Source organism: Dasypus novemcinctus, chromosome 6 (assembly GCF_030445035.2).
Source record: "Dasypus novemcinctus isolate mDasNov1 chromosome 6, mDasNov1.1.hap2, whole genome shotgun sequence".
NCBI classification, from domain to species: Eukaryota; Metazoa; Chordata; class Mammalia; order Cingulata; family Dasypodidae; genus Dasypus; species Dasypus novemcinctus.
This window is the reverse complement of record NC_080678.1, coordinates 50,618,696-50,643,100: the sequence shown is the minus strand read 5'-3', so window position 1 is coordinate 50,643,100 and position 24,405 is coordinate 50,618,696. Positions and strand designations below refer to the sequence as shown.

The window sequence follows — 24,405 nt, the reverse complement described above, 5'->3', positions numbered from 1 at the left end:
CTCTTGTCTCCAGGCCTAGCTGTTCCCTCCACCTGGACTACTAGCCCTGCCCTCAGCACTCCTCCTGCAAACTCACAGGTATCCTTTAGATAAGACTTCCTCCAGGAAGCGTTTCCTCACTGCCAGGTCTGGGTTACAGGGCCCTACTAGGTGCCCCCATAACGGCCTATTCCTGCTCTGTTTGGACAGGTAGAGTACTCTACCGCAGTGACTCTCAACCAGTGGCGATTTTGTCCCCAGGATACATCTGACAATGTCTGGAGACATTCTGGTTGTCATAACCAGAGGAGGCTACTGGCATCCAGTGGGTCAAGGCCAGGGATGGTACTACACATCCTACATGCACAAGATGGCCTCCACAACAAAGAAGTATCCAGCCCAAAAGGTCAAGAGTGCTGAGCTTCAGAAACCCTGGTCTACTGTAATTGTTAACTTGTTTATTTTTCTCACAACAACTTTCCTTCATATTTGTATCCCCAGCACAAGGCCTGGCACAGTCGAGGAGCTCAAAAAGCAATCATTCGATGCTCGAGACCCTTCACCCCACTCCTTGTTTATTCCTGTTAGCTTTTGACTCTGACCAACTCCCTATACTGGCCTGTTGGTCTTACCTAGCACAGACTCTGACCCTGGCCAAGCCTCTCCCATTCTACTCCTGCCATGTGCACTGCAGCCCATGGGTGACAGAAAACTAGGGATACCTGCAGAAAAACAGAGAACACAGCACCTGGACTCCAGGGCTCGATGAAATCTGGGCCACGAGGAAGGGAAGAAGGCCTTAGAGTGGGAGCAGATTCAAACCACTAGGAAAATTGTGCAGGATGGACTGTGCAGTTATGGGTAGAAACCTGATTAGTTTTCAAATCCTTCACCTGCCATTTATTTAATTAACAGACAATAATGGACCCCCTCCCTTTTCTGAGGTGGCAGGAAACTTCTCTCCCTTTAGTGACACAGCAGTGTATGATGAATACTTTCTTGAATACTGAGTCACTGCCCATTTGTTTCTTTATGCTTTTGCTATTGAGTTCACATGAATATAAAATTATGTTACATGATTGTAAGGGGCTGGGTAATTCTCAGTACTTTCAAGAATGAAATGTAGAAAGGCTTTCCAAGATGGAGACACAACAGGGTTTGGGAATCCTAAATCACTGCTGTCTAAAATGTATTTTCTTATTTTATTTGTAATTTGCCTTCGAATAACATAGCACAGAGAGATGGAGTCTGGCAATTTTAGCAGACAGTGACAGTTAAGAGGGATGCTGGACTTTTGAAGCTAAAAATTAGCTGTTTTAAACAACAGCCCTGTGATTTCACCCTTGAATTTCTTTATAACTCTTGGTGGAATGCCAACCTGTCCCAGTGATTTATCCACATCCAGTTTGTCAACTAGGTCTAGAACATTCTGTGCATCTACTACTACTTGATCTAGTACCTCTGCTTCTAAAGATGATTTGAGAGTGATATTCATTTTGATATATTTCTCTATAAAGACCAAAGCAAAGAGTTTATTATCCCTGCTGGCTCCTTTTCATGCTCAAAGGAGTGTTCTGTTCATCTAAAAAGGTTTCACTGGCCCTTTGGCTGGCTCCTTCACTTTAATTACTTTAAAAGTCCCTCTTATTTTTTCTTTAATGTCTGTTCTTTATAGGATGCTCCTTAAATTATGTGTGGACCTTATTTGTGGGCTTCTTGTTGGGTTTCCCTATTCTGCCCAACAGAACTAACGTTCTCTTTTTTGAGAAGACATATTTTTCTTATGAACATGAAAAATGTACCTTGAACCATCCTCTCTGAGCTGCCCCAGGGCTACTAGGGAAAAAGGAAGTAAAGCAAAATAGAAGGTGTAGCCCACCATCTGGCGCAAAGTCAGGGTTTAGCAAGTGTCTGTTTATTCTTATCTTTTTGGCCAAAGAAGGCATGGTAAGTAAAGGAAGCTAGTTCTTCTCAAACACGTCCACCAAAATGGTTTTTTGGATTTTGTCATATTAGGTGCTTCCCCAAAAAAATAGTTGGCAAGTTTCTTGAGGTTTACTAACATTTTTTCCCCATAATTATTACTCATGTTTTCTTAGAGCTTCTGTCATGTATACACGTTGTTGGTTTTCAGCTCTTGTACCAGAAGGTTGATGTTAAACATATTAAGTTCATTAAATTACAGTGGGCTCACACACAGAGATACCCTGCACCTTCTATGGTATTTCTCTTCCTTTGCTTCTGTAAAATCATTAGCACAGGAAATGATCATTTGTCCAAATTCATCCCAGGGAGGTATTTTGCCAATCCACAAGCAAGTAAACACCCTCATTATTACTAATTGGCCTGATTTTCTAGCTTGGCCAGTCCCAGTCCAGCCCAATCTCATTATCCTCATCAGGTGGCCCATAACCCCTGTCTGCTGCCATATTTCCATTAACTACTTACAATTTCCACCCACTGGGCATTTCCTGATGGCATTTTTATGGTGAGGCTCCTTGAATTACTCTAATAATCTTCTTCAAGGCTCTGGCTTCTTATCCTCCTTTGTCAGCTATCTCAAGACAGTCTTTGATTCCTGAAAGACTCCACAGCCTTCTTACACCCTGTCTCCTGCTCTCCGTAGGACCTACAAGTGCTAGCTGTCTCTTGTATGCTGGTAGAAATGGTCTACAGCTCAGTGACCACCACAGAAGGTTTTGATCTTTATTCTTTCTCAGTTCCTAAATTAGCCTTCAGTACCTTCCCATTGTATTCTCAGGGACCAAAAGGGGGAGTTGGGCATCTTACCTCTGGGGCCAGCTTCCAGCCTATTGATTTCCTACCTCTGTTCACATCACTCACCAGACTATCTTTACTCAATTGGTGTCCATCTGCAAATCCCTATGCCAACTATCGCAAAAAAACATTATCATGATTCTGGAACTCTCCAAGGCTTTCCTATATGCTGTACCTACCTAGGTCTGCAGTGGCTGCCCCAATTCTTTCTTCTTAGGTGCAATTTGCTGACCCACTGGGTCCTAAGCTGAACCGACCCCAAAGAAGAAATCATTTTTTGAACACACACAGCTAGATAAACCCTTCTCTACTATACACACAGGCCTGCTGGTTCTGTATGTCTCCATGTTGCAGGACATAAGATGGAAATTATGTCTAAGCAGTGTGAATTCAGCTGGTGTCTTGTGGTGGCCAAGCATGTGCAGGTATGAAATAAGTAAATAAATAAATAAAACATAATACTTGTTTTACCTTTTTGCTCTTCTTGTAGCAACAGCTCATTTAGGAAGTGGTAGAAGTATGTGTCAGAGACAAGTGCTCATATTTTATTATCCTGCTCACTTCATAATACATTTTGAGAATTGGAGGACACAAGGTATGGGGAAACTTGCTCTGACTGGTAAAATGCTGAACTGTTACGAGTTGTGTCATCTACCCTGCACAGCAAACTCCTTGAGGGCAAGAACTATTTCACTCTCCTAGATATCCATCCCCTAAAGCCCTAATATTATGACTGCACTAAGTAAATACATAATTCAGCTGACCATTAGCTAGAAGGGATCCATTCGTACAGTTAGTCATTTACTAAGCACCTACAGTGTGCTTCAGATATTATGGTCCTCCCTTCCTTTTCCTTCTCCATCTCGGAGCTGAGCTACACCTCCTCTGCCTTGCTAGGAATACCAACTGTACCCCAAGCTTCATGAAGGCAGGGACCATGTCTGTCCAACTCACTGCTGTACCCCCAGTGCTCAGCAGTATCCAGCACGTAATAAACATTTATTGAGTCAATCAATGTGGACAAACCTTAGTCCTACAAAAGCTGGTCCCATGGAAAACACTCTGCCTTATACCAAAGAATGACCCCAAATTTCATTGTCAAGTGGATCCACATGTGCCACTTGCAACAAGACAAAGCAGATGTGTGCCACTGACAGGGAAGCAGAGATAAAAGGGGGCAGAGACAGGGTAACTTTTTATGTGTGTTTATGTGCAATGAGTGTAAATGTTTTCAAAATTACAATCTATTAAAAAAGCAATTTCTAACAGAGGCTGTGCACACTTCATTGATGGCATCTTTTGAAACTGTAATCTCAGCGAGAACTTACTGTGGACCAGTCACAAGGCAGTGCCCTTAGCTCAGTATGGACCCATCATATGCCACAGTTATTCACACTGAATGCCTTCCCCATCACAACCTCTCTCCCCACCCAAATTCTGATTATAGAATTGCAATTTCTTTGTCCCCACTGTTTTCACCCAGTGTGTTATCTACCAGGGCTGTTAATTCCAGCAGAAGCCTTTCTGAAAAGCGAGGGAGAAAAAGTGAAAATCTGCTGCAGATAGAGGCATTCTAAACTTTAAGGCAGTGCCATTCAAAATGTGGTCCTGGTCAGGCAGCTCCAGCACCTGGGAACTACCAGAAATGAAAATTCTGATAGGATCAGCATCTCTGGGGTGGAGTCCAGGAAGCCTGTGTTTTAACAAACTCTTCAGGTGATCCTTACGTACACTAAAGTGTGGGAAGCACTGTAATAAAGGTCTGTTTATTCCTTTCCAAAATTCTCTCAGAGGCTGCCTCGGGAGAACTGGGTGTCTGAAATTGGACAATTTCATTGTTTAATTTTTTTGAACTGTTTGAATTTTTCTCAAGCATGTGCATGTCTTACTATTTCAATAGAAATAAAAACAACACACAAATACAATCTTTATCAAGGGTACATTAAGAAGGGAAGGATAACTCATGACAATTGTTCCTCAAAAGTTTATCTGCATAATTCCCCCTCTCTACAGAATAACAGGTAAGGAAGAAAAAGATAGAATGAGGAAAAGATAATATATTGGCAAAGTTATACTTTGAGTTAGTTTTTCTGAAAAATATTTGAGGACTTGGGATATCCTTTAAGGAAGTACCAACATGACAACGAGTAAAGTCAAGGCAGCATCAGGTTTTACCATGTCCAGCATGATTTTTTAAGCTCCAATGCGGAAAAACATTTGTAACAAGAGCCTATATTGGTTCTTCAACAATCACAAGAGAACCAACACAGCACAATTAAGAACTAGCATGTTTTAACCCTTACAATGATTTTCTTTTCCAATAGATTGCAACCTTTCTAACTGAACCTCAAGCTAGCTTTGTTACTAGCCACCCCACTAAAAGAAAACACAATGGCTAAAAAGTCAGATTAAAGTAATACAAAATGCAAGAGACTACTGCCAATCTGTGACTATGTGAACTAAAAAGGGCTCATCAAACTTAAAAAAAAAGAGCAACTCAATGCTTGACCTCCTTCCACTCCATCTCTTCCTTTCCTCTCACTCCTTTCTCCTAACCAAGCAGACCAGGATCAGGTCCCTAAATTTAACTCAAGCACTTCATTTTCTATTGAATAATAAGGATCAGGAGTCCCTGCATCTATCTGTCTGCCCCAAATGCCACAGAGATTCACTTGTACTGAGACACCCCACACTCTCACTGCAGTGGGTTGTGCTAACGACCCCTTTCCTTACTTTACAATTCCACACTTTGGACACAGGAAAAAATAAGCCCACATCAGAAAACCATAATTTGTCATGCTATATTCATAAGGTTGTTATCCTTCATATACGGATGTTGAAGGAACTAATGCTTAATTGAAAATTTTAGTCCTAATACTCATAAAACATCATATGCTCTTGAAAAGGGTTATAGAAATTCGTAGATAAAATTGTGTGAGCCATTTCAAGAGTAGTCTTCATAGCTTGAATTCCTTAAACATAGTACTTTGCAACGAAGTTAGCCAAATACAGAGAAACAAAACAGTTTTCAAGTTTTATTCTGGGTTATTTTTAACTCCAGATTTTTTTTTTTTTAAGAAAAGGAACAGAATTGAGTTGGTGGTAAGCAGAAAACCACTCTTTGAATTATCTCTGCTTGAGCTAATCTTACCAAAGGTCTAACAGGCTCTTAATGTTTGTGAGTAAATGGCTCCCAGATAAGCTGCCTCACCTTTCTCACAAACTGTAGACATTTACATTAAAGTGGCTTTTTTTTTAAACAAAGTACATTAGAAACATCAAACAACTCAGAGCTCATTTCAACCAAAGATGCTATCAAAGGTTTATATTGAATTCATAAATACAGTTTTTTCCCCTTTCAAAACTTAGTTAAACTTAAGGCTACTGGTTATTCTATTCACAAAAGCCAAAGATAAACAACAACAACAAAAATCTACAAAAAGACTAACTTCTTGAAAAGCTAATTCAGGAATAATATAATGAATGAGAAATTTTCATTAAGCTCTGTGTTTATATATAACACACCATGAGCCACTGAAAAAGGAACGAAAATAAACATCTAACAAGCCCTCAAGATCCTTTTCAAAATACTGTAGATTAATATGCAAAGTAGTAATTTCAAAGCTGTGATTTCAGTTTACAAAAACTTATATCTCCATAGTTAAATATTCTGGGCTAAGACATTTTAGAAACTTTCTTAAGAAGTAAAGAACCTTCCCTGATCCTCTTTGTAAAATGTCTCAGAGGAATTGTATTTTGGCTAACACTGCACAGTGGTGCTAGCAAAGGAACCATCCCCCAGGATTCCTCGCATTAAAACATCGGGGACTTCTTAGACAATGGAAAGCCTTACCTGGTCGTCTTTAAGGCTCCAGCATCCACATCCATTGTTTAACAAGGTAAAATTGGGTACCTTAGAGAGGAAGAAGAGCCAACCAACCCTCAAGGCAGGCTGAGAGCGTGCAAAGCCACAGCTGACAGCCTACTTCCCTCTCCTGAGGCTCTGTTAAGAGGCTGCCAGAAACCAAGCCCTGTGCCAAATCTTAATCCCTTTGCAGAATCTCACATGGTGCTGCCTCACCTCTTCCATTTCTGCAAAGCCTCTTCCTGCCCCATTTCCTTCTGAAACCATTAATCACCACAATGACCCACCGAGCGAAGCCCAATCTCAAATCACAGTGAAGAATCCTGCAACGCGCAGGGTGATGAGTGTTTACATTAGCCGAACTGAAATGATGCAACATACAGAATCATGGGAGAGCCTCGACCAAAGTCAGGAGGACATTGCAAGAACTGCTGTGAAATACAACTTTTCTGGATTAAAGAAAATCACCTTTCAGTTTTACTAATCTGGCCCCTGTAAATTTAGGGTTGTTTTGATCGTTCTGGACTCATTGAGAATATTGTTTTCCACACAGAGATTCAGAACTCCCTTTTTTTCCATAGTTTAAGCTGGGGTTAAAATAGATAGTAAACAGAACCCAGGGTGTTTTCATGTGTCAAGAAGCTGGTAATTGATGGGTAATGGTGGAAGGTATCAATCCAGGGACGTGGGCATCTGGCATGCTGCAGATACCTGAGTTCCTGAAGGTGTGAATGACTTCAAGGTAAAGGCAACTCCCTAGAAAGGCTTATCTAGGCCAGTGGACTGAACCCAGGGGCCCCCAACACATTCCTGATAGACAACCACTATTAATTACTTTAGCATTTATGGCTCCTCATTGTGGGGGGATGGGAAGAACCCAGAAGCCACTTGCTGCTGGGTGAGAAAAGAATTAGAAGACAAGGGGTTTGTCAAAAGTACCTGCTTTGGAGAGAGACCAGGTAAGTCTTCATGATGGATCAACAGTTACCTCCAGACCTGTGGGGACACCTGGGGTAGGTGACTATTTGTTTTTGGATGTATTATTGATCATAGCACTAAATTTTTAAAAGTGTTTACCATGTGCCAGCACTATGCTAAGAACCTTACATGTCTTCCTTCATTTAACCCTCACAACAACCCTATGAGGTAGATACTGTTAATGTTCTGGTCGTATAGATGAGGACACCGAAGATCAGGTAGGCTAAGCAGCTGGTGAGCTATAAGTAGCAGTGCCAGGTTTGTCCGGTGTGCTCCATAACCACAGCCAATTGTACTCCTACTGCAGAGGGACAAAGTGTCACTCTAGAAAGGTGTGGGAAGCATATTTGTAGCTCCTCAGAGTGATTATACCAAATCCTTGGCTCTTACCACCCAGGAGTGCCAGACCCCAGGGCTCCTGGCCTGCTTGCAAGGCCCTTGGAAGGAAGGTAAAACCTCCAAGCGTAGATGCAAGCATCCATTTCCAGGGAAGTGGCTCAGGAGTCGAGGCTCCTGCCTATCACATGGGAAGTCACTGATTTGGATCCCGGTGCCTCCTAAAGGAGACAACAAGCTGAAACGACGGGGAGGCCTGGCAGCCTGGTGCAACAAAATGACGCAACAAGAGACCAGGGAAAGAAAAACATAATGAGAGACACAACAAAGCAGGGAGTGGAGGTGGCTCATGTGATTAGGCTCCTCCCTCCCATATCAGAGGTCCCAGATTTGGCTCCAAAACCCTCATAGGGTTGTTGTGAGGGTTATATGAAGTAAGGCATGTAAGTTTATTAGCACAGTGCTGGCACATCTTTGTTCCTAAGGAAACAAGGAAGACAAACAGACTTAGCAAGTGAAAAACAATAAGGGGGATGGGGGGAAATAAATAAAATAAATCTTAAAAAAAAAAAAGAATCAAATGCCACATAAAATGCCTAACCCAGTTCTGCCATGACCTAGTTATTTGACTTTAGACAATCTATTTTCCTTTCTGGGTCTCAGTAAAATTAGCAGGTTGTACCTAGATGGGCCCCAGAATTTCTTCCAGTATGAAATTTCTATAACCTATGACTTTTAATTGTCTTGCTGTGGGGTGAGTCATTTCTAAAAAGAAAAAGAAACATCAGTGTTGATGCATCCAAATGAGAATTCATCCCAATAACAATAGTAATGACTGCTTCTACTGACTGAGTATGTATGGTGTGATAAGCTCTGTGCTTATTCTCACTTGTTCTTATAAACACACTGTGAGGCAAGTTTTATTATTCCTATTCCACAGATGAGGAAACAGAGGCTTAGAGAGAATGAATGATCTGCTTGTGGCCACACAGCTAGTAAAGGGGAGGAGCAGGGATTGGAAGCCAGGCCTGATAGATCCCAGAGCTCCCATAAAGCTTCTACAATACACTATTGTTCCAAAAACACTCTCGTTCCCTGGAGCACTTCTGGAATGCCTCTTTGGAAACCTCTGTCAGAACCTGGACATTCAATTTTAGTAAAAATACACGTTTGAACATGTGTTCCATGTTGGGCATTGCAGAGGATACAGACATGTGGCCCTGCCCTCCAAAGGCTCCCAGCCTGGTGGGGGAAATGGAGGCAGAAATTGGTAATTTGAGTTTGGGTTAAATACAACAGAGGCACAAAGGATGATGGGTGTTCAGGTAAATGAGAAATTATTTCAAAATTATCCAAATTACTCTTACTAAGGATGGCAAATATCCATCCTTAGAGGATGGGCATAACATTGGCTCACAGGCAAGTCAACCAGAGCCAAGCCTGGGGAATAATGTGGCTCATCAGGCTGGGTAATACCATTTTCCGGTCATAAGCTAGGTGTGGCTATAAAGCAGTGAGATGGATTTCCCTGTGTGGCCCAGACCAGTTCTGAAGGCAATTCCTAAAGAGCAGTTCCAAAAATGTTTCAAGTATTGATACCATCTTCAGATTAAAGGCAGAGCCACCAAAGAGATTCGAAAGGACAAGGCTTCCCAAGCCCAGCACTTGACCCCGTCAGAGGCAACAGCTTGCAGAATCATTTATTTGCCCAGCTGGAGTGAGCTCTGCCATCAGCAGGCCCCCAATTACCTTGTTTGCTACTGTGCCCCCCAGCATCTGGCACAGGGGGAGGCTCAGTAAATATCTGTTGACTGACTGAATGAGAGATCCTTTTAAAAGTAAAATTCTAGATTGTTTTAAAAATTGTCTTATGATTTGGCCACATTTAGACATCTGCATATTGAATGTGGGCACATTCCCAGCTGAGCCCACGTACAAATTAAGACTGTACCTATCCAGTCTGTCTGCTAGTCAAGTCCTGGCTGGTCAGCCTGGTCATGACTGGCCACTGTGATTTCCCAGGCTGCCCCTACACGTGGCCTTTCTTGAACAGACCCCTGCATTTCGTACTAAGATGTATGAACCCAAGGCACTAAAACCTCTACTTCCCAATCTGCTTGGGGCAGTGGCCAAATGGGCCGACTGTTTCCTCCTTTAGTGACAACTCTAGACCTAGATGAGCCCTGGAGAATGCTTTCCCAACCCTGTCAGGAGGCACAGGGCACCTGATGGTCACGGAGGGCTCCCTGCAGCCCCCTGGCCTCCGAATGGACCTAACTCTCGAGGAATCTGGACTGCCCCACGAACCATCCCCCAACCATGGCCCCAAGTCCACACACATTCGAAAAATGGGTTGACACTCCTGAAATTCCATGGATTCCCTCATATCACTTCGAAATAGATCTCAGGATAGTCAGAAGCCAGAAAGATTTCTTCAGGCTTCTGGAGTCACTAATTCATCCTCCCCCACCCTTCTTTTCCAGGTTGGGGTTGTTTGTTTGTGGTTAGCATACTAATTATATACACACACACATACAAGCCAATAAAAGGTGAGCCAAGGTCTCTCTGCCACCAGGAATTCTTTGGGTCTAGTATGACCCTCCTATCCTACCTGTCCATCAATAGTGAATGAGGCAGATGGTATCTCACTAGCTGTGAGACCATGCCAAGGTGTTTCACCTTTCTGTGCCTCATTTTCCTTATCTGTAAAATAGGGATATGTTTTTTAAAGCAGTTTTACTGAGATAAAGTCACAAACTATACAATCTATCCAAAGTGACAACCAAAGGCTTTTAGTATAATCACAGTGTTGTACATTCATCACCGCAAAAAATTTTAGAGGTGACCGCTAAGGGGATGTGGAGTTTTTCTTTTCGGAGTAATGAAAATAGGGATAGTAATAGTCTTCAAAGGTTGTTGAGTGAGAAAATACATGTCAAGTACTTAGAACAGTGCCCCCCGAGCAAGTCCTTAAAACATCTTAGTTGTTACTGTGGCGGTTGTTATTTCAGATTCACTGGCAGTGGAAAAGGGGTCAGATGATGGATGCAGAGGGCAGTAAGGAGGAGTATTCTTGTGTTCTTCAACTACGGACTCTACTGTTCTGCACAAATAACTTATCCCTGTTCAAGCCACTAAAAGATTTCATGTGGCTTCAATATTAGAGTACATAAAGTTAAACAAAAACAGCAACAACATCCAGTCTCAGAAGGAATTAGAGACATCAGTTGTGTGAGGGAATCTGCTACCTCTAACCACCATTCAGCTCTGACCTTCTTGGCAACTAAAGCAGTAAGACCAATGCACTGAAGTATTTCACCGACATTGTCCAATCAGAAAAAAATATGAGTCCAATGAGAGAGACAAACTTTTTCCTGGCTCCAAATCTGATGAGGAATTAATAAACTGGGCTATACGATGACTGGGTAACAAAAGGACAGTGCCTTTCTGAGACCTGCACAAAATACACAGAGATGATTTCTTAATGGCCCAGACTTATAAAACCCCTCCTAAAAAGCTGAGGGCTCATGTTAAACTGTAGCCCAGGGGAGGCATTTATGGTTTCATAGATTGTCAGCACCGAAAGGGACTTCTAGAAGTCCAGCCCCTGGTGAGAAAGTAGAAAAAGCAGGAAAGGAAGCTGAAGGGACACTTGGCTGAGGACCCAGACTCAAAACTTCCAAGCCAGTTCTTCTCCATCCAGCTCAAACTCCTGCTCTGTCTCCTCATTCCTTCTACCAACAAAAAGAAGCTTCCCTCAGTCCTAATCCCATGGGAAATGACAAAGCTGTGGCTGCCTCCTTCACACTGTGGGAATCCCTTTTCTTTAAGTTGGGTTAAAAATAAGTTTGAAATGTTTAAATGTTCAAAGTCTGGGCTGGATAGCTTCCATTTAGCCTTAGGAGCCTCTGTAGCATAAAGCCATTCTCAGCTTTAAACTGTCGGCTGGTACTGCTGGTTGACGAAATGCACGTCTTACCTTGAAGTCTGGACTTAAAAGGTAATATGGGAACTTTTCGGAAGATGGCAGACTAGAAAGACACGGCACTCTCTTCTGCTCTAGAAAAACAGCTAGAGGACAGGCAGAATGGAAAAAAAAAATCTTGTAGGGTTTGGGATACCAGGGGCAAAGGAAAAGAACTGAGACAGCAAAACTGTGAGTTAAAAACTGTAGCTGCCACTACCAGCATCCCCCCCCACCCTACAGACACTTTTGAATTCTCGCAGCTACGGACAAAGGGGCCCCAGGGATACACCTCCCCAGGAAAGAGGAAAGAGAGGGGCACAGACCAAGGTTGACTCAGCTTTTGACCCACACATTTGGTCTGCTGTGACCCATGAGCTCTTCCAGGGCGGGTGCACCATTGTTTCCCTAGGCAGCTGGCATGGGACTAAAAGATCCAACCTTCCCAATCTCCCTTTCTACTGTCTGGGACTGGTTGTTGAGGACATGGAGGGGAGTAGAATTATTTTGTACACGAGAAAAGAGAAGCGGTTACGAGCAAAAGTTAGAGAACTGTCTCTGAGAAAGTTTGATTTGAAAGGCTCTTGGCCTCCAGGCAGGAACTTCTGTTACATGGATCGAGTCCATGTTACTGCAAAAACACTCCCAACAGGCTTTGAACTGGGAGGGCTTCTTACGAGTGCCATCTGCTGGCCAACGAAGGAAGTGCATGTGAGGGAATGAAAAGCAAATAAATAAGACAGGCTTTTTCCAGCCTTTACAGCCTCCCTCCCCAAAGCTCCAGGAAGAGGGTCTGCAACACATTACTGGGTCAAGGGCCCAGATTTGAGCAAATAACAGGGACAAACCTAAAGACCTAGAACAGGTGGAGCCAAGCATCAAAGAACAGTAATAATACAGTCTCCTGCCACTAAATCCCTACAAAACAGGGAAATTGAGCAACAGAGTAAATTTATCATCATACTCAGATGCCTATGCATAAGCAAAAATTAAAAGCCATGTGAAGAAAATGGAAGAAATGGTCCAAGCAAAGGAATATATCAAAGCCCCAGATGAGACACAGTAGTTGAGACAACTAATCGAGATGCATAGAAATTTTCAAAATCAAATTAATGAGTTGAAAGGCAATATGAGTAAAGAAATAAAGAACATCAAGAAGACACTGAACAAACACAAAGAATTTTTTGAAAACCTTAATAGGAAAGTAACTGAGCTCACTGGAATGAAAAACATGATAGGTGAAATAAAAAACACATTAGATGAAGCTGAGTGGTTGAGCACCTGCTTCCCATGTACGAGGTCCAGGGTTCAATCCCGGGTATCTCATTAAAAAAATTAAATTAAGGGAAGCAGATTTGGCTCAATGGATAGAGTGTCCACCTACCACATGGGAAGTCCAGAGTTCAAACTCTGGGCCTCCTGACCCGTGTGGTGAGCTGGCCTGCGTGCAGTGCAGATGCGTGTAAGGAGTGCAGTGCCCACACAGGGGTGTCCCCCACATAGGGGAGCCTCACACGCAAGGAGCACGCCCCGTAAGAAGAACCGCCCAGCACGAAAAAAGTGCATACTGCCCAGGAGTGGCACTGCACACATGGAGAGCTGATGTAACAAGATGACGCAACAAAAAGAGACACAGATTACCGGTGCCTCTGACAAGAATATAAGTGGACACAGAAGAACACACAGCAAATGGACACAGAGAGCAGATAACCGGGGGGGGGGGGGTGGGGGGGTGGGGAAGAGGAGAGAAATATATTAAAAATAAATAAATACATACATAAATTAGTGGCATACAAGAGCAGATTCAAAATGACAGGAGAAAGAAAAAGTGATTAGGAAGACAGAACAGCTGAAATTGAAGAGAGAAAACAACAGAGAAGGTAAAGCATAGAAAACATTGAGCAGGGGCTCAGAGAGTTGAAAGATAATACAAAACACAACAATATATGTGTCATGGGAGTTCCAGAGGGAGAAGTGAAAGGAAAAGGGGCAGAAAGAGTATTTGAGGAAATAATGGCTGAAAATTACCCAACACTGAGGAAAGAAATGAACTTAAATGTCCAAAAAGTGCAGAGTATCCCAATCAGAATGAATCTGAAGAAACCTATTCCAAGATACATATTACACAGAATGTTAAATGTCAAAAATAAAGAAAAATTTCTGAGAGTAGCAAGGGAGAAGCAAACCATCACATACAAGGGACACAATGGCAGATTTTTAAAATCAGAAACCATGGAGGCAAGACAACAGTAGTACGATACTATTAGGATACTGAAAGAGAAAAAGTGCCAGCTGAGAATTCTTTATAGGGAAAAACTGACCTTCAAATATGAAGGTGAGTTGAAAGTATTCACAAATGAACAGAAACCAGGGGAGTTTGTAAAAAAGAATCTGCCTTTGGCCTTTGTGGGAAATATTAAAGTGAACTGTAGAGCCTGAAAGAAAAGACAGGAGATAGAGGTTTGGAGAAGAGTGTAGAAGGCAAGAATACCAAAAAGGATAACCAAAAGAACAAAAAGACAGATGAAAATAAGACATGACATACGAAAACCAAGAATAAAATAGTGGAAATAAATAATGCATTTATAGTAATATCATTCAATGTGAATGGATTAAACTCCCCAATCAAAAGATACAGACTGACAGAATGGATTAAAAAAAAGAGAGAGCCATCCATATGCTGCCTACAAGAGACTCACCTTAGACCCAGGGATACAAATCAGCTGAAAGTGAAAGGTGGGAAAAAATACCCTAAGCAAACAGTAACAAAAAAGATCTGACTGAACAACTGGAGCAACTAGAAAAAGATCAGCAAACCATTCCCAAAGCAAGCAGAAGGAAAGAAAGAGTAAAGAGTAGAGCAGAAATAAATGAAATTGAGGACAGAAAAACAATAAAGAAAATCAATAAAACTAAAAGCTGGTTTTTTGAGAAGATCAATAAAAATTGACAAACCATTAGTTAGACTAACAAAGAAACAAAGAGAGAAGATGCAAATAAAATCGTAAATGAAAAGGGTGAAGTTACAACTGACCCTACAGAAATTAAAAAGGATTATAAGAGGATATTAGGAGAAACTATGCTAATGAAATAAACCTAGATGAAATGGACAAATTCCTAGAAATGCACAAACAACCTATGCTGATGCTACAAGAAATATAAGAATTCAACAAACTAATCACATTTAAAGAGACTGAATCAGTCATCAAAAATCTCCCAACAAAGAAAAGTCCAGTACGAGATGGCTTCACAGATGAATTCTACCAAGTAATTCAAAAATCAACACTAACCCTGTTTAACCTCTTCCAAAAAACTGAAGATGAGGGAAAATTACCCAATACATTTAAGAAGTCAGCATCACCCTAATACCAAAGCCAGATAAAGACACAAGAAAAGAAACTTACAGATCAATCTCTCTAATGAACATAGTTGAAAAAAAATTCTCAACAAAATACTTGCTTTCCAAAAGCATGTCAAAAGACTTACACACCACGTCCAAGTGGGATTTATTCCTGATGTGTAAGGGTGGTTCAACATAAAAAAAATCAATTAACATAATATACCACATTAACAATTGAAGGGAAAAAAACCCACACAGAAGCATCTCAATCAATGCAGAAAAGGCATTTGACAAAATCCAGCATCCCTTCTTGATAAAAACACTTTGAGGCTATCTTATCTGAAGCATGTAAAGTGGATATAAAGTTCTACTCTTTAAAGAGTAGACTGAAGAGTGTGGCTAACATCTATATATGCAATCTATTAAAAGAGCTTAATTTGGCAAAAAAAAAAAAAAAACACGTTGAAAGATAGGAATAGAAGGAAAATTCCTCAATATGATAAAGAGCGTATATAAAAAACCCACAGTCAACATCGTATTCAATGGGAAAAGGTTGAAAGCTTTTCCTCTTAGATAGGGCACAAGAAAAGGAGGCCCAATGTCACTACTCTTATTTAACATTGTGCTAGAAGTTCTAGCTAGAGCAATTAGACAAGAAAAGAAAATTAAAAGGCATCCAAATAGGAGAAGAGGAAGTAAAACTCTTACTATTCATGGATGATATGATCCTATAGTTAGAAAATTCTTAAATGTCTGCAACAAAGCTACTTGAACTAATAAATGATTTGGCAAAGTGGCAGGGTATAATATTGACATACAAAAATCAATAATACTTCTGTACACTAGTATTGAATAATCTGAGGAGGAAATTAGGGGAAAAATTCCATTTACAATACCAACAAAAAGACTCAAATACCTAGGAATCAATTTCACTAAGGAAGCACAGTACTTTTACTAAGAATACTATAAAACAGTACTAAAAAAAATCAAAGAGGACCTACACAAATGGAAAGAAACTCCATGTTCCTGGATTAGAAGGCTAAATATTATGAAGATATCAATCCTACCCAAACTGATTTATAGATTCAAAGCAAACCAAATAAAAGTTCTAACAGCCTACCTCACAGAAATAAAAAAGGTAATTACCAAATTAATTTGGATGATAAAATGCATGTGAATGGCCAAAATCATTCTAAAAGAGAAGAATAATATGGGAGGAATTTCACCACCTTACAAAGCTACAATGGTCAAAACAGCATGATATTGGCATAAAGATAGACATATCGATCCATGGAATAGAATTGAGAGTCCAGAAATAAACCCTCACCTCTATGGCCAGCTGCTTTTCAACAAACCTACCAAAGCAACATTAATGGGACAAAACAGTCTCTTCAACAAACAGAGCTGAGAGAACTGGATATAAACTACAGAAAGAATGAAGAGGACTTCTATTCTCACTTCCTATGTAAAAATCCACTCAAATCCACTTTAGGATCAAAGACCTAAATATAAAAGCCAGGACCATGAAACAACTAGAAGAAAATGAAGGGAAGCATCTTAAAGATTTTGTGGTAGGTGGTGGTTTACTGGATCTTACACCCAAACACATGCAAAAAACAAACAAACAGATAAATGGGACCTCCTCAAAATTTTTGTACCTCAAAGGACTTTGTGAAAAGTGTGAAAAAGCAGCTGACGCAATGGGAGAAAATATTTGGAAACCAAATATCTGATAAGGGTTTAATATCCATTACGTTATAACGCAACAATAAGAAGACAAACAACCCGATTAAAGGATGGGCAAAAAACTTGAATAGACATTTGTCCAAAGAAGAAATACAAATGGCAAATAAAAAAAAAAACCTATGAAAAAATGGTCAACATAATTAGCGACTAGGGAAATCCAAATTAAAGCTACATTAAGAAACAATTTCACACCTACTAGTATGCCATCTATTAAAATGAAAGAGAACTACAAGTGTGGAGAGGATGTGGACAGACAGGAAGACTGATTCATTGTTGGTGGGAGTGTAGAATGGCACAGTCATTGTGGAGGATTGTTTGGCAGTTCCTAAAGAAGGTGAACATGTATTTGCCATGTGACCTGGCAATATCCCTACTAGGTATATACCCAGAAGAACTGCGAGTAATGACCCAGACATCTGCACACCGATGTTCATAGCGGTATTATTTATAATTGTCAAAATATAGAAACAATGCATATGTCCATCAATCAAAGAATGGATAAACAAACTGTGGTATATACACACGATGGAATATTATGCAGCTGTAAGAAGATATGAAGCTGTAAAACAACAACATGGATGAAGCTGGAGGACTTTATGTTGAGTGAAGCAAGTCAGACACAAAAGAACAAATAATGTATGATTCTGTTATTTAGAACTAAATATATTGATTGTGCAAGCTTATGGAGTTAATAACGTGAACATGGGTCACCAGAAAATAGAATGAATTTATAGAATGGAAAGTTGAGAGTTAACTAGTAAAGAATTGGTAAAAAGGCTGTGTGTTAAAATAGAAAAAGTGAAAGCAAATCATAGTGTTTGTAATTAGCAGTGCTATTCTATGGGTATGACAGTGGTTGAAAGGGAAAGCATAAGGTCATGTAAATGGAAAGCTAAAAAATGTAACATGGGACTGTATAGCCTACTAAAACATCATGTGAAATATTAATATGGGTAATACTACATATATAAGACTGTTTTTCTTTGAAACTGAAGAAATGTATATTAATGTAAGAAGATGTTACTATCAGACAAAAAAATATGCTAAGTGAAAGAACCAGACACAAGGTACTACATTTTTTATTATTCCATTTATTTAATATGTAAATATAAATTAATTTATAAAAATGAAATTAGATTAGTGGCTATATAAGGCTGTGGAAGAATAGAGGAACTGAGAGGTGAGTGCTAACGGGTATACAGTTTTTCTTTTTGGAGTAATGAAATTGGAATTATACTAAAAGCCATTGATAGATGGCTCTTTGGATGGATCATATTGTATGTGAATATATCTCAATAAAACTGCTTAAAATAAATAAATATGCAATAGCCAGAAATAGCAGCAATATATAACAGGAGAAGCATAAAGAGATTGAAAGGTGAAGAACTTTCCTTGTTTTTTTATTAGTAGCAGTACAATTGAAATAATGAAAACGCTCTAGTAATTATTGAAGTGATGAATGTACAACTATGTGATTATGCCAAATACCACTGATTGTATACTTTGGATGAACTGTATCCTTTATTAATGTGTATCAATAAAATTGGTTTGTTTAAAAAATACATTATGCCGGACATTGATCTGCCCCTTCCAGGAGCTCAGGGTCATTGGGGGAACACAATTCAAATCAGGGGCATGTTGCCACGACTGAGAGGATGCTGTTGAGCACTGCCCGCTTCATAACGGGTTGCTTTACAAGGGCCAAGCAGAAGCTTCTCTCTGGTCTCAGAATTAGGAAGAGCCGGGTATCTTCTAAACAATTTTTCTTGTTTGATCGCATGCCCACTGTGAATCATATAGTTGGACATTTGTTTTAGTTGCTAGGAAGCGCAGGGCCAAGCTGCAGTCAATCTCTAGCAAGTATATGAGGATACCAAGGCAAGAATTATAGCTTATTTTTGCTATATTTATTTTCTCTTTGCCCTGATATTCTCATTTTCTTACTTTTTTTTTGTTTTGGATGGATCTTCATAGGCTTCTTCAAACCTCTTATTGAAAGATGGAAGGAAAGGAGAAAGGAAGAGAGGGAGGAAGGAAAGCAATTTGTAACTTGTTAATAATTGTCAGAATGTTAACTTACTATGCAGATCTACTCCCCAATTCTGAAGTTCCTCCACAAGGCGATCAAATTACCTGAGTGAATGTGTATACCATCTACAATAAGAACTATTTTATACTTATATGGCTCTTTAATCTACTACTTTAACCCTCCTGCTATAAAGTATTCTAAGTCAATCTGCTCTTGGCAGATCTAAACCAAACATTCATTTTGTTCAGACACACTAGAAGTGCTTTTCTGGCATCTCTTCAATAAAATTTTCTTTCCTCATTAGAAACAGAGGATCTGAGCAAGAGCAGGAGATACCTTTTCTCAACTCATTTGTGACTAGAGGCAAAATAAGCAGTTTGACTTTGAAGTCACTCAGATATGGATTTAAATCATGGCTGTTATTTACTTCCTGGCTGTGTGACTCTAGAAAAATTATTGAACCTCTCTACACTTCAGTCACCTCACCTATATAGTTGAGATAATAATACCTATATTATCGATTGTTGGTATAATCAAGTTAAATATATTTGGCATTTGGCTGAAGGGTTGTCTATTTAATACTGCACTGGAGGTACTAAGCAGTGTAATAAGACAAGAAAAAAAGAGGTATTAGGATGGCAAAGGAAGAAATACACTCAACTCTATATGGCAGTTTGGTTAAAATAAGTGATGTACAGCAGGGGAAACAAACAGAGATTGAGAGGTGAAGAATTTTCTTGTTTATCTGTTTTTTGTTTATTATTATTATTATTGAAGTAATGAAAATGCTCTAATAATGATTGAAGTGATAAAAGCACAAATGTGTAATTATACAAATACCACTGATTGTACACTTCAGATGAATTGTATGCTTAATTAATATTTATCAATAAAATTTATTTGTTAAAAAATAAATAAATACATGACATTTCTACCTAATCTCTAAAGCAAACCCTGGATAAAATATCAAAACATGACAAGCAAAACATTTAAAACCTTATGAGGAAAATGTAGGAGAATAGCTTTACATTATCAGAGTAGGGAAGGATTTCTTAAACAAAATATAAAAAACAGAGATCACAAAAGAGTATACAATTAGACTACCTTAAAATTTAAAACTCTGTAGAACACATGATACTATAAACAAAGCCAAATGACAAGTTATAGAGTAGGTGAAGGTATTTGCAACACATGTAACAGGCAAAGGAAAAATCCATATATAGAGAGAAATTTACAAATCAGTAAGAAAAAAGACAAACAACCAAAGAGACACATAAGCAAAAAAATTATAAATAGGCAAAGCACAGAAACAGCCTAAATATCCAATAAATATGAAAAATGCTCAACCTTACTAGTAATCAGGGAAATCAAATTTAAAACAAAGAGTGAGGTAACACCATCAGTAAGGCTAGCAGAAATGCCACACTTCCTATTGAACTCCTAGGGTCTCTCAAGGACAGGTCTAGATAGTGGTTACCTCTGAGGAGAGAGGATGAGGGGTGGAGAATGGGGACTTCAGCTGGCTTTGCACATTTTACTTCTTAAAAAATCTGAGGCAAACATGGCAAAATGTTGACATTTTAAAGTATGGGCAGTGGGTACATAGCTGTTTGTCATAAAATTCTCTGTGTTTTCTTGACCAGCAAATCAACTATACTTAAAACAGCCCACTGATACTAAAGAGAAACAACAGAAAAGACAAGTGCCCGGATGAGCTGCTTTTTCAGAGGATTCTGGCTGGACCCAGAGTAGGAAGCATGATGCCCTGGATAAGGATAGGGAGAAGGCAGGCCTAGGGCAGCAGCAGGAAGGACAGATAAGAGATAGGAAGAAACGCAAACATTTCAGAGAAAATATTAGTTCAGAAAATAAAGCCAAAATGCAGAGGAGAGGACTGGAAACCAAGAGAAGTAGATGCCTTACTTGTTCGTTCACTGCACAAATTTTTATTGCAGTGGGATATTTTGAATGCCCCCTGGCTACAAGTGTGTCCAGTATTATGGTAGAGATGGACTTTCATGAAATAATCACACATTAATGGCTGATATCTTGGCATGGTGGTTGGGAAAGGTTTCCCTGAGGAAGTGAAAGTTGAGTTAAGATCTGAAAGATAAACAGGTAAAAACAAGCTGGTAGGCAGGAGAGCATGTCCCAGGCAGAGCATGTACAAAACATGCAAAAGCCCTGAGGCATTAAGGAGCTTGAACCTGTAAAGTTTTTAGCAGAATTAAGAATTAGCCATGGGGAAGCGAATGTGGCTCAAGCAGTTGAGCTCCTGCCTACCACAGGGCAGTCCCAGGTTTGGATCCTGGTTCCTCTTTTTTTATTTTATTCAATTTTTTAAAAAGATTTATTTTTATTTTTTTCTCTCCCCTTTCCCTCGTTGTCTGCTCTCTGAGTCCATTCGCTGTGTGTTCTTCTGTGTCCGCTTGCATTATCAGGTGGCACTGGGAAACCGCATCTCTTTTTTGTTGCATCATCTTGCTGCATCAGCTCTCCATGTGTGTGGTGCCACTCCTGGGTGGGCTGTGCTTTTTTTTTTCACACGGGGCAGCTCTCCTTACGGAGCACATTCCTTGTGCATGGGGTCCCCTATGCGGGGGCGCCCCTGCGTGGCATGGCACTCCTTGTGCACGGCAGCACTGCACATGGGCCAGCTCACCACATGGGTCAGGAGGCTCTAGGGATCAAACCCTGGGCCCTCCATATGGTAGGCGGATGTTCTATCAGTTGAGCCACATCCGCTTTCCCTGTTGCCTCTTAAAGAAGACAAGCAAGACAGCAAGCTGACATGATGAACAGCAAGCTGATGCAACAAGATGATGCAACAAGAGACACAAGGAGAAAAACATAATAAGAGATACAACAAAGCAGGCAGTAGAGGTGGCTCAAGCGACTAGACACCTCCTTCCACATTTTCACATGGGAGGTCCCAGGTTTGGTTTCTAGTGCCTCCTAAAAAGAAGACCAGGGAAGCGGACTTGGCCCAGTGGATAGGGCATCCGTCTACCACATGGGAGGTCCGCGGTTCAAACCCCGGGCCTCCTTAACCCGTGTGGAGCTGGCTCATGCACAGTGCTGATGTGCGCAAGGACTGCCCTGCCACGCAGGGGTGACCCTGCATAGGGGAGCCCCACACACAAGGAGTGCACCCCGTAAGGAGAGTCGCCCAGCGCAAAAGAAAGTTCAGCCTGCCCAGGAATGGTGCTGCACACACGGAGAGATGACACACAAGATGACTCAACAAAAAGAGACACAGATTCCCGTGCCACTGACAACAACAGAAGCGGACAAAGAAGAACACGCAGTGAATGGACACAGAGAACAGACAACTGGGGCGGGGGTGGGGGGAAGGGGAGAGAAATAAATAAAATAAATCTTTAAAAAAAATAAAAATAAAAAGACCAGCACACAACCGACACAGCAAATGCAAACAACAAGGGAGTGGGGAAAAATAAATAAATAAAATCTTAAAAAAGAAAGAAACAGCCATGGAAAAAAGGTCTGGGGATGCTGTGAGGAAGAGCATTTCAATGAGAGACAAGGCTGGTATATGTGTTTCTTCAAACACTGAAGAGCCAAAGAGAACTCACCCTGTATTTTGACCAAGCATGAGGGATCATGGGTGAAAAGTTGACAGACATATTTAAAAGCAACAATAAAAATTCAGCAGGCAAAGGAATAACATAAGTACTTAACTGGTCTGTATACACTTCATACCCTAAGATTCCTTTGCACTAAAATAAAATCAATTATGAACTTGAAACTTTAAAACAAGTCAGTAAATTGAGCTACAGAGGACACAGGGGAAAGCAGCATTGGAGACTTGGCGGAGGAATGGAAAGGTTCCTTGTTTATTGCTTTTTGGAGAAACTCTCTGGGCCAGGAAGCAGCAGAACAGATCATGTCCATGTGGTGGCTTAAAAAAAAACAACCTAGGAGCATCTGTTTTGGGTGCTACTCAGCCTAAGCTGGTCACACGTAAAGTATTCAGGAATCAGAGATTCCAGTTGGCTTTGGACAGGAATTTCTCCCATTGGCTCTACTGTAGAGAAAAGAAGATAATATTTTTACACCTGAAATTTTCATAATGGAAACTGACATATTCTTGGGATTGAGCCAAGAGAAATAAATGTAACTGAAAGCATTTCCCTGGTATCACATCAAATTCAGGCTCCAGGGAGGACATTAAAGTGTTCTCATTTCAAACAACACTAGGTACTGGAGTTCTTTGGTGGCAGAGCTGCGTGACCTCAGATTTGCTCCAATGACTTTCTCTTAATGTTCTGATGAAAATATTCACCTGACTGTGACATTTGCAAATGCTCTCAAGCCCAAGTATAGCCTCTTGAGAGAAAAAGCAGCTTGGAGCTATCTGTTTTTCCCTCGAGATTTTTTTCTGTAATGGCTACCAAAGCAGAACTATTAAAACTCTGTCCACATGGAGGGAAATTAATTGGAATAATACTAGGGAATACAGCACATCCAACGGCAGGCTTGGGTTCCATTCCTTCCCATTTATGTTACCTTACACAATTCATGAACTTTCTGAAGCCCACTCCCTTAAGTATAAAATGAAGATATGAAGTCTCCTCTGTAGAAGTGTTGTAAAGGTCAGACTTGGCAACGCTTGTTACCCATGAAACACAGGAAACACTCCGTATGTGTTAGGTATTGTCATTATTTTAAATAATATTCATATATATCAAAGCAAGGAATGCTTCTCAAGGTCATGCTTCTTTTCTGTGGGACTCATTTGCATATAAAACCAGGATGTTGAAAACATGTAATTTTTCTTTATAAGATCAATAATCACCCTTAAAAGGGTTTTAGATGCTGAAAACAAAACCATCAAAATCACAATTATCTCCTCATTCCAACAATTAAGGATAGCCAGTGACCTCACTACTTGTAGGCCCAAAAATGTTCCATGTCATTCAATATTAAATTCCTGAAACAAACTGTTCCTTTAACACAAATAGGTTTGATTATCAAATGACTGTTCATCAAAAAGTTAAGAGATTTATAATTTGATTTTTTTCAGATTAAAAAAAAAATCAATGAGATGCTTATGACATACATTACATAACACCTCCATCAGTCTGAGGCAGCATTCCATAATCAAACATATTAATAGCTCTGCAACAAAATGTGCAAATATTCACACTAGATGGAATCATCTGTAAATAGACTCCCATGTCAGTTCAAGTCAGATTTTGCCACCAGTTAAACATTCTGCAAAATTAAGAAAAAATTTTCAGTTTTCAAATGTACTCTGCTTTTTGTAATAATGGATAGGGGGCTGGGGATATAAAGTACCACTTTTCACTTTTAAAATAAAGTTACTAAATTCAGACATCTTGGTCTCGTGTCTTTTTCTTGCAGAAATC

The 24,405-nt window shown here is 40.1% G+C and overlaps 1 protein-coding gene across 7 annotated transcripts in view; it reads right to left on the bottom strand.

Moving 5' to 3' along the window:
- Nucleotides 1-24,405, bottom strand: part of PLCE1 (phospholipase C epsilon 1) — a 384,952-nt gene that overhangs the window by 244,503 nt on the left and 116,044 nt on the right. The window contains exon 1 of one of the 7 annotated variants that reach the window (XM_058298792.2): nucleotides 6,611-6,937. The exons of 3 other annotated variants lie outside the window; for them this stretch is intronic. The gene's annotated coding sequence lies outside the window, so the exon portion shown is untranslated. Of the gene's footprint in view, nucleotides 1-6,610; nucleotides 6,938-24,405 lie in introns of those variants that run through there. 3 more of the 7 variants (XM_058298795.2, XM_058298794.2, XM_058298791.2) reach the window with 3 other exon arrangements.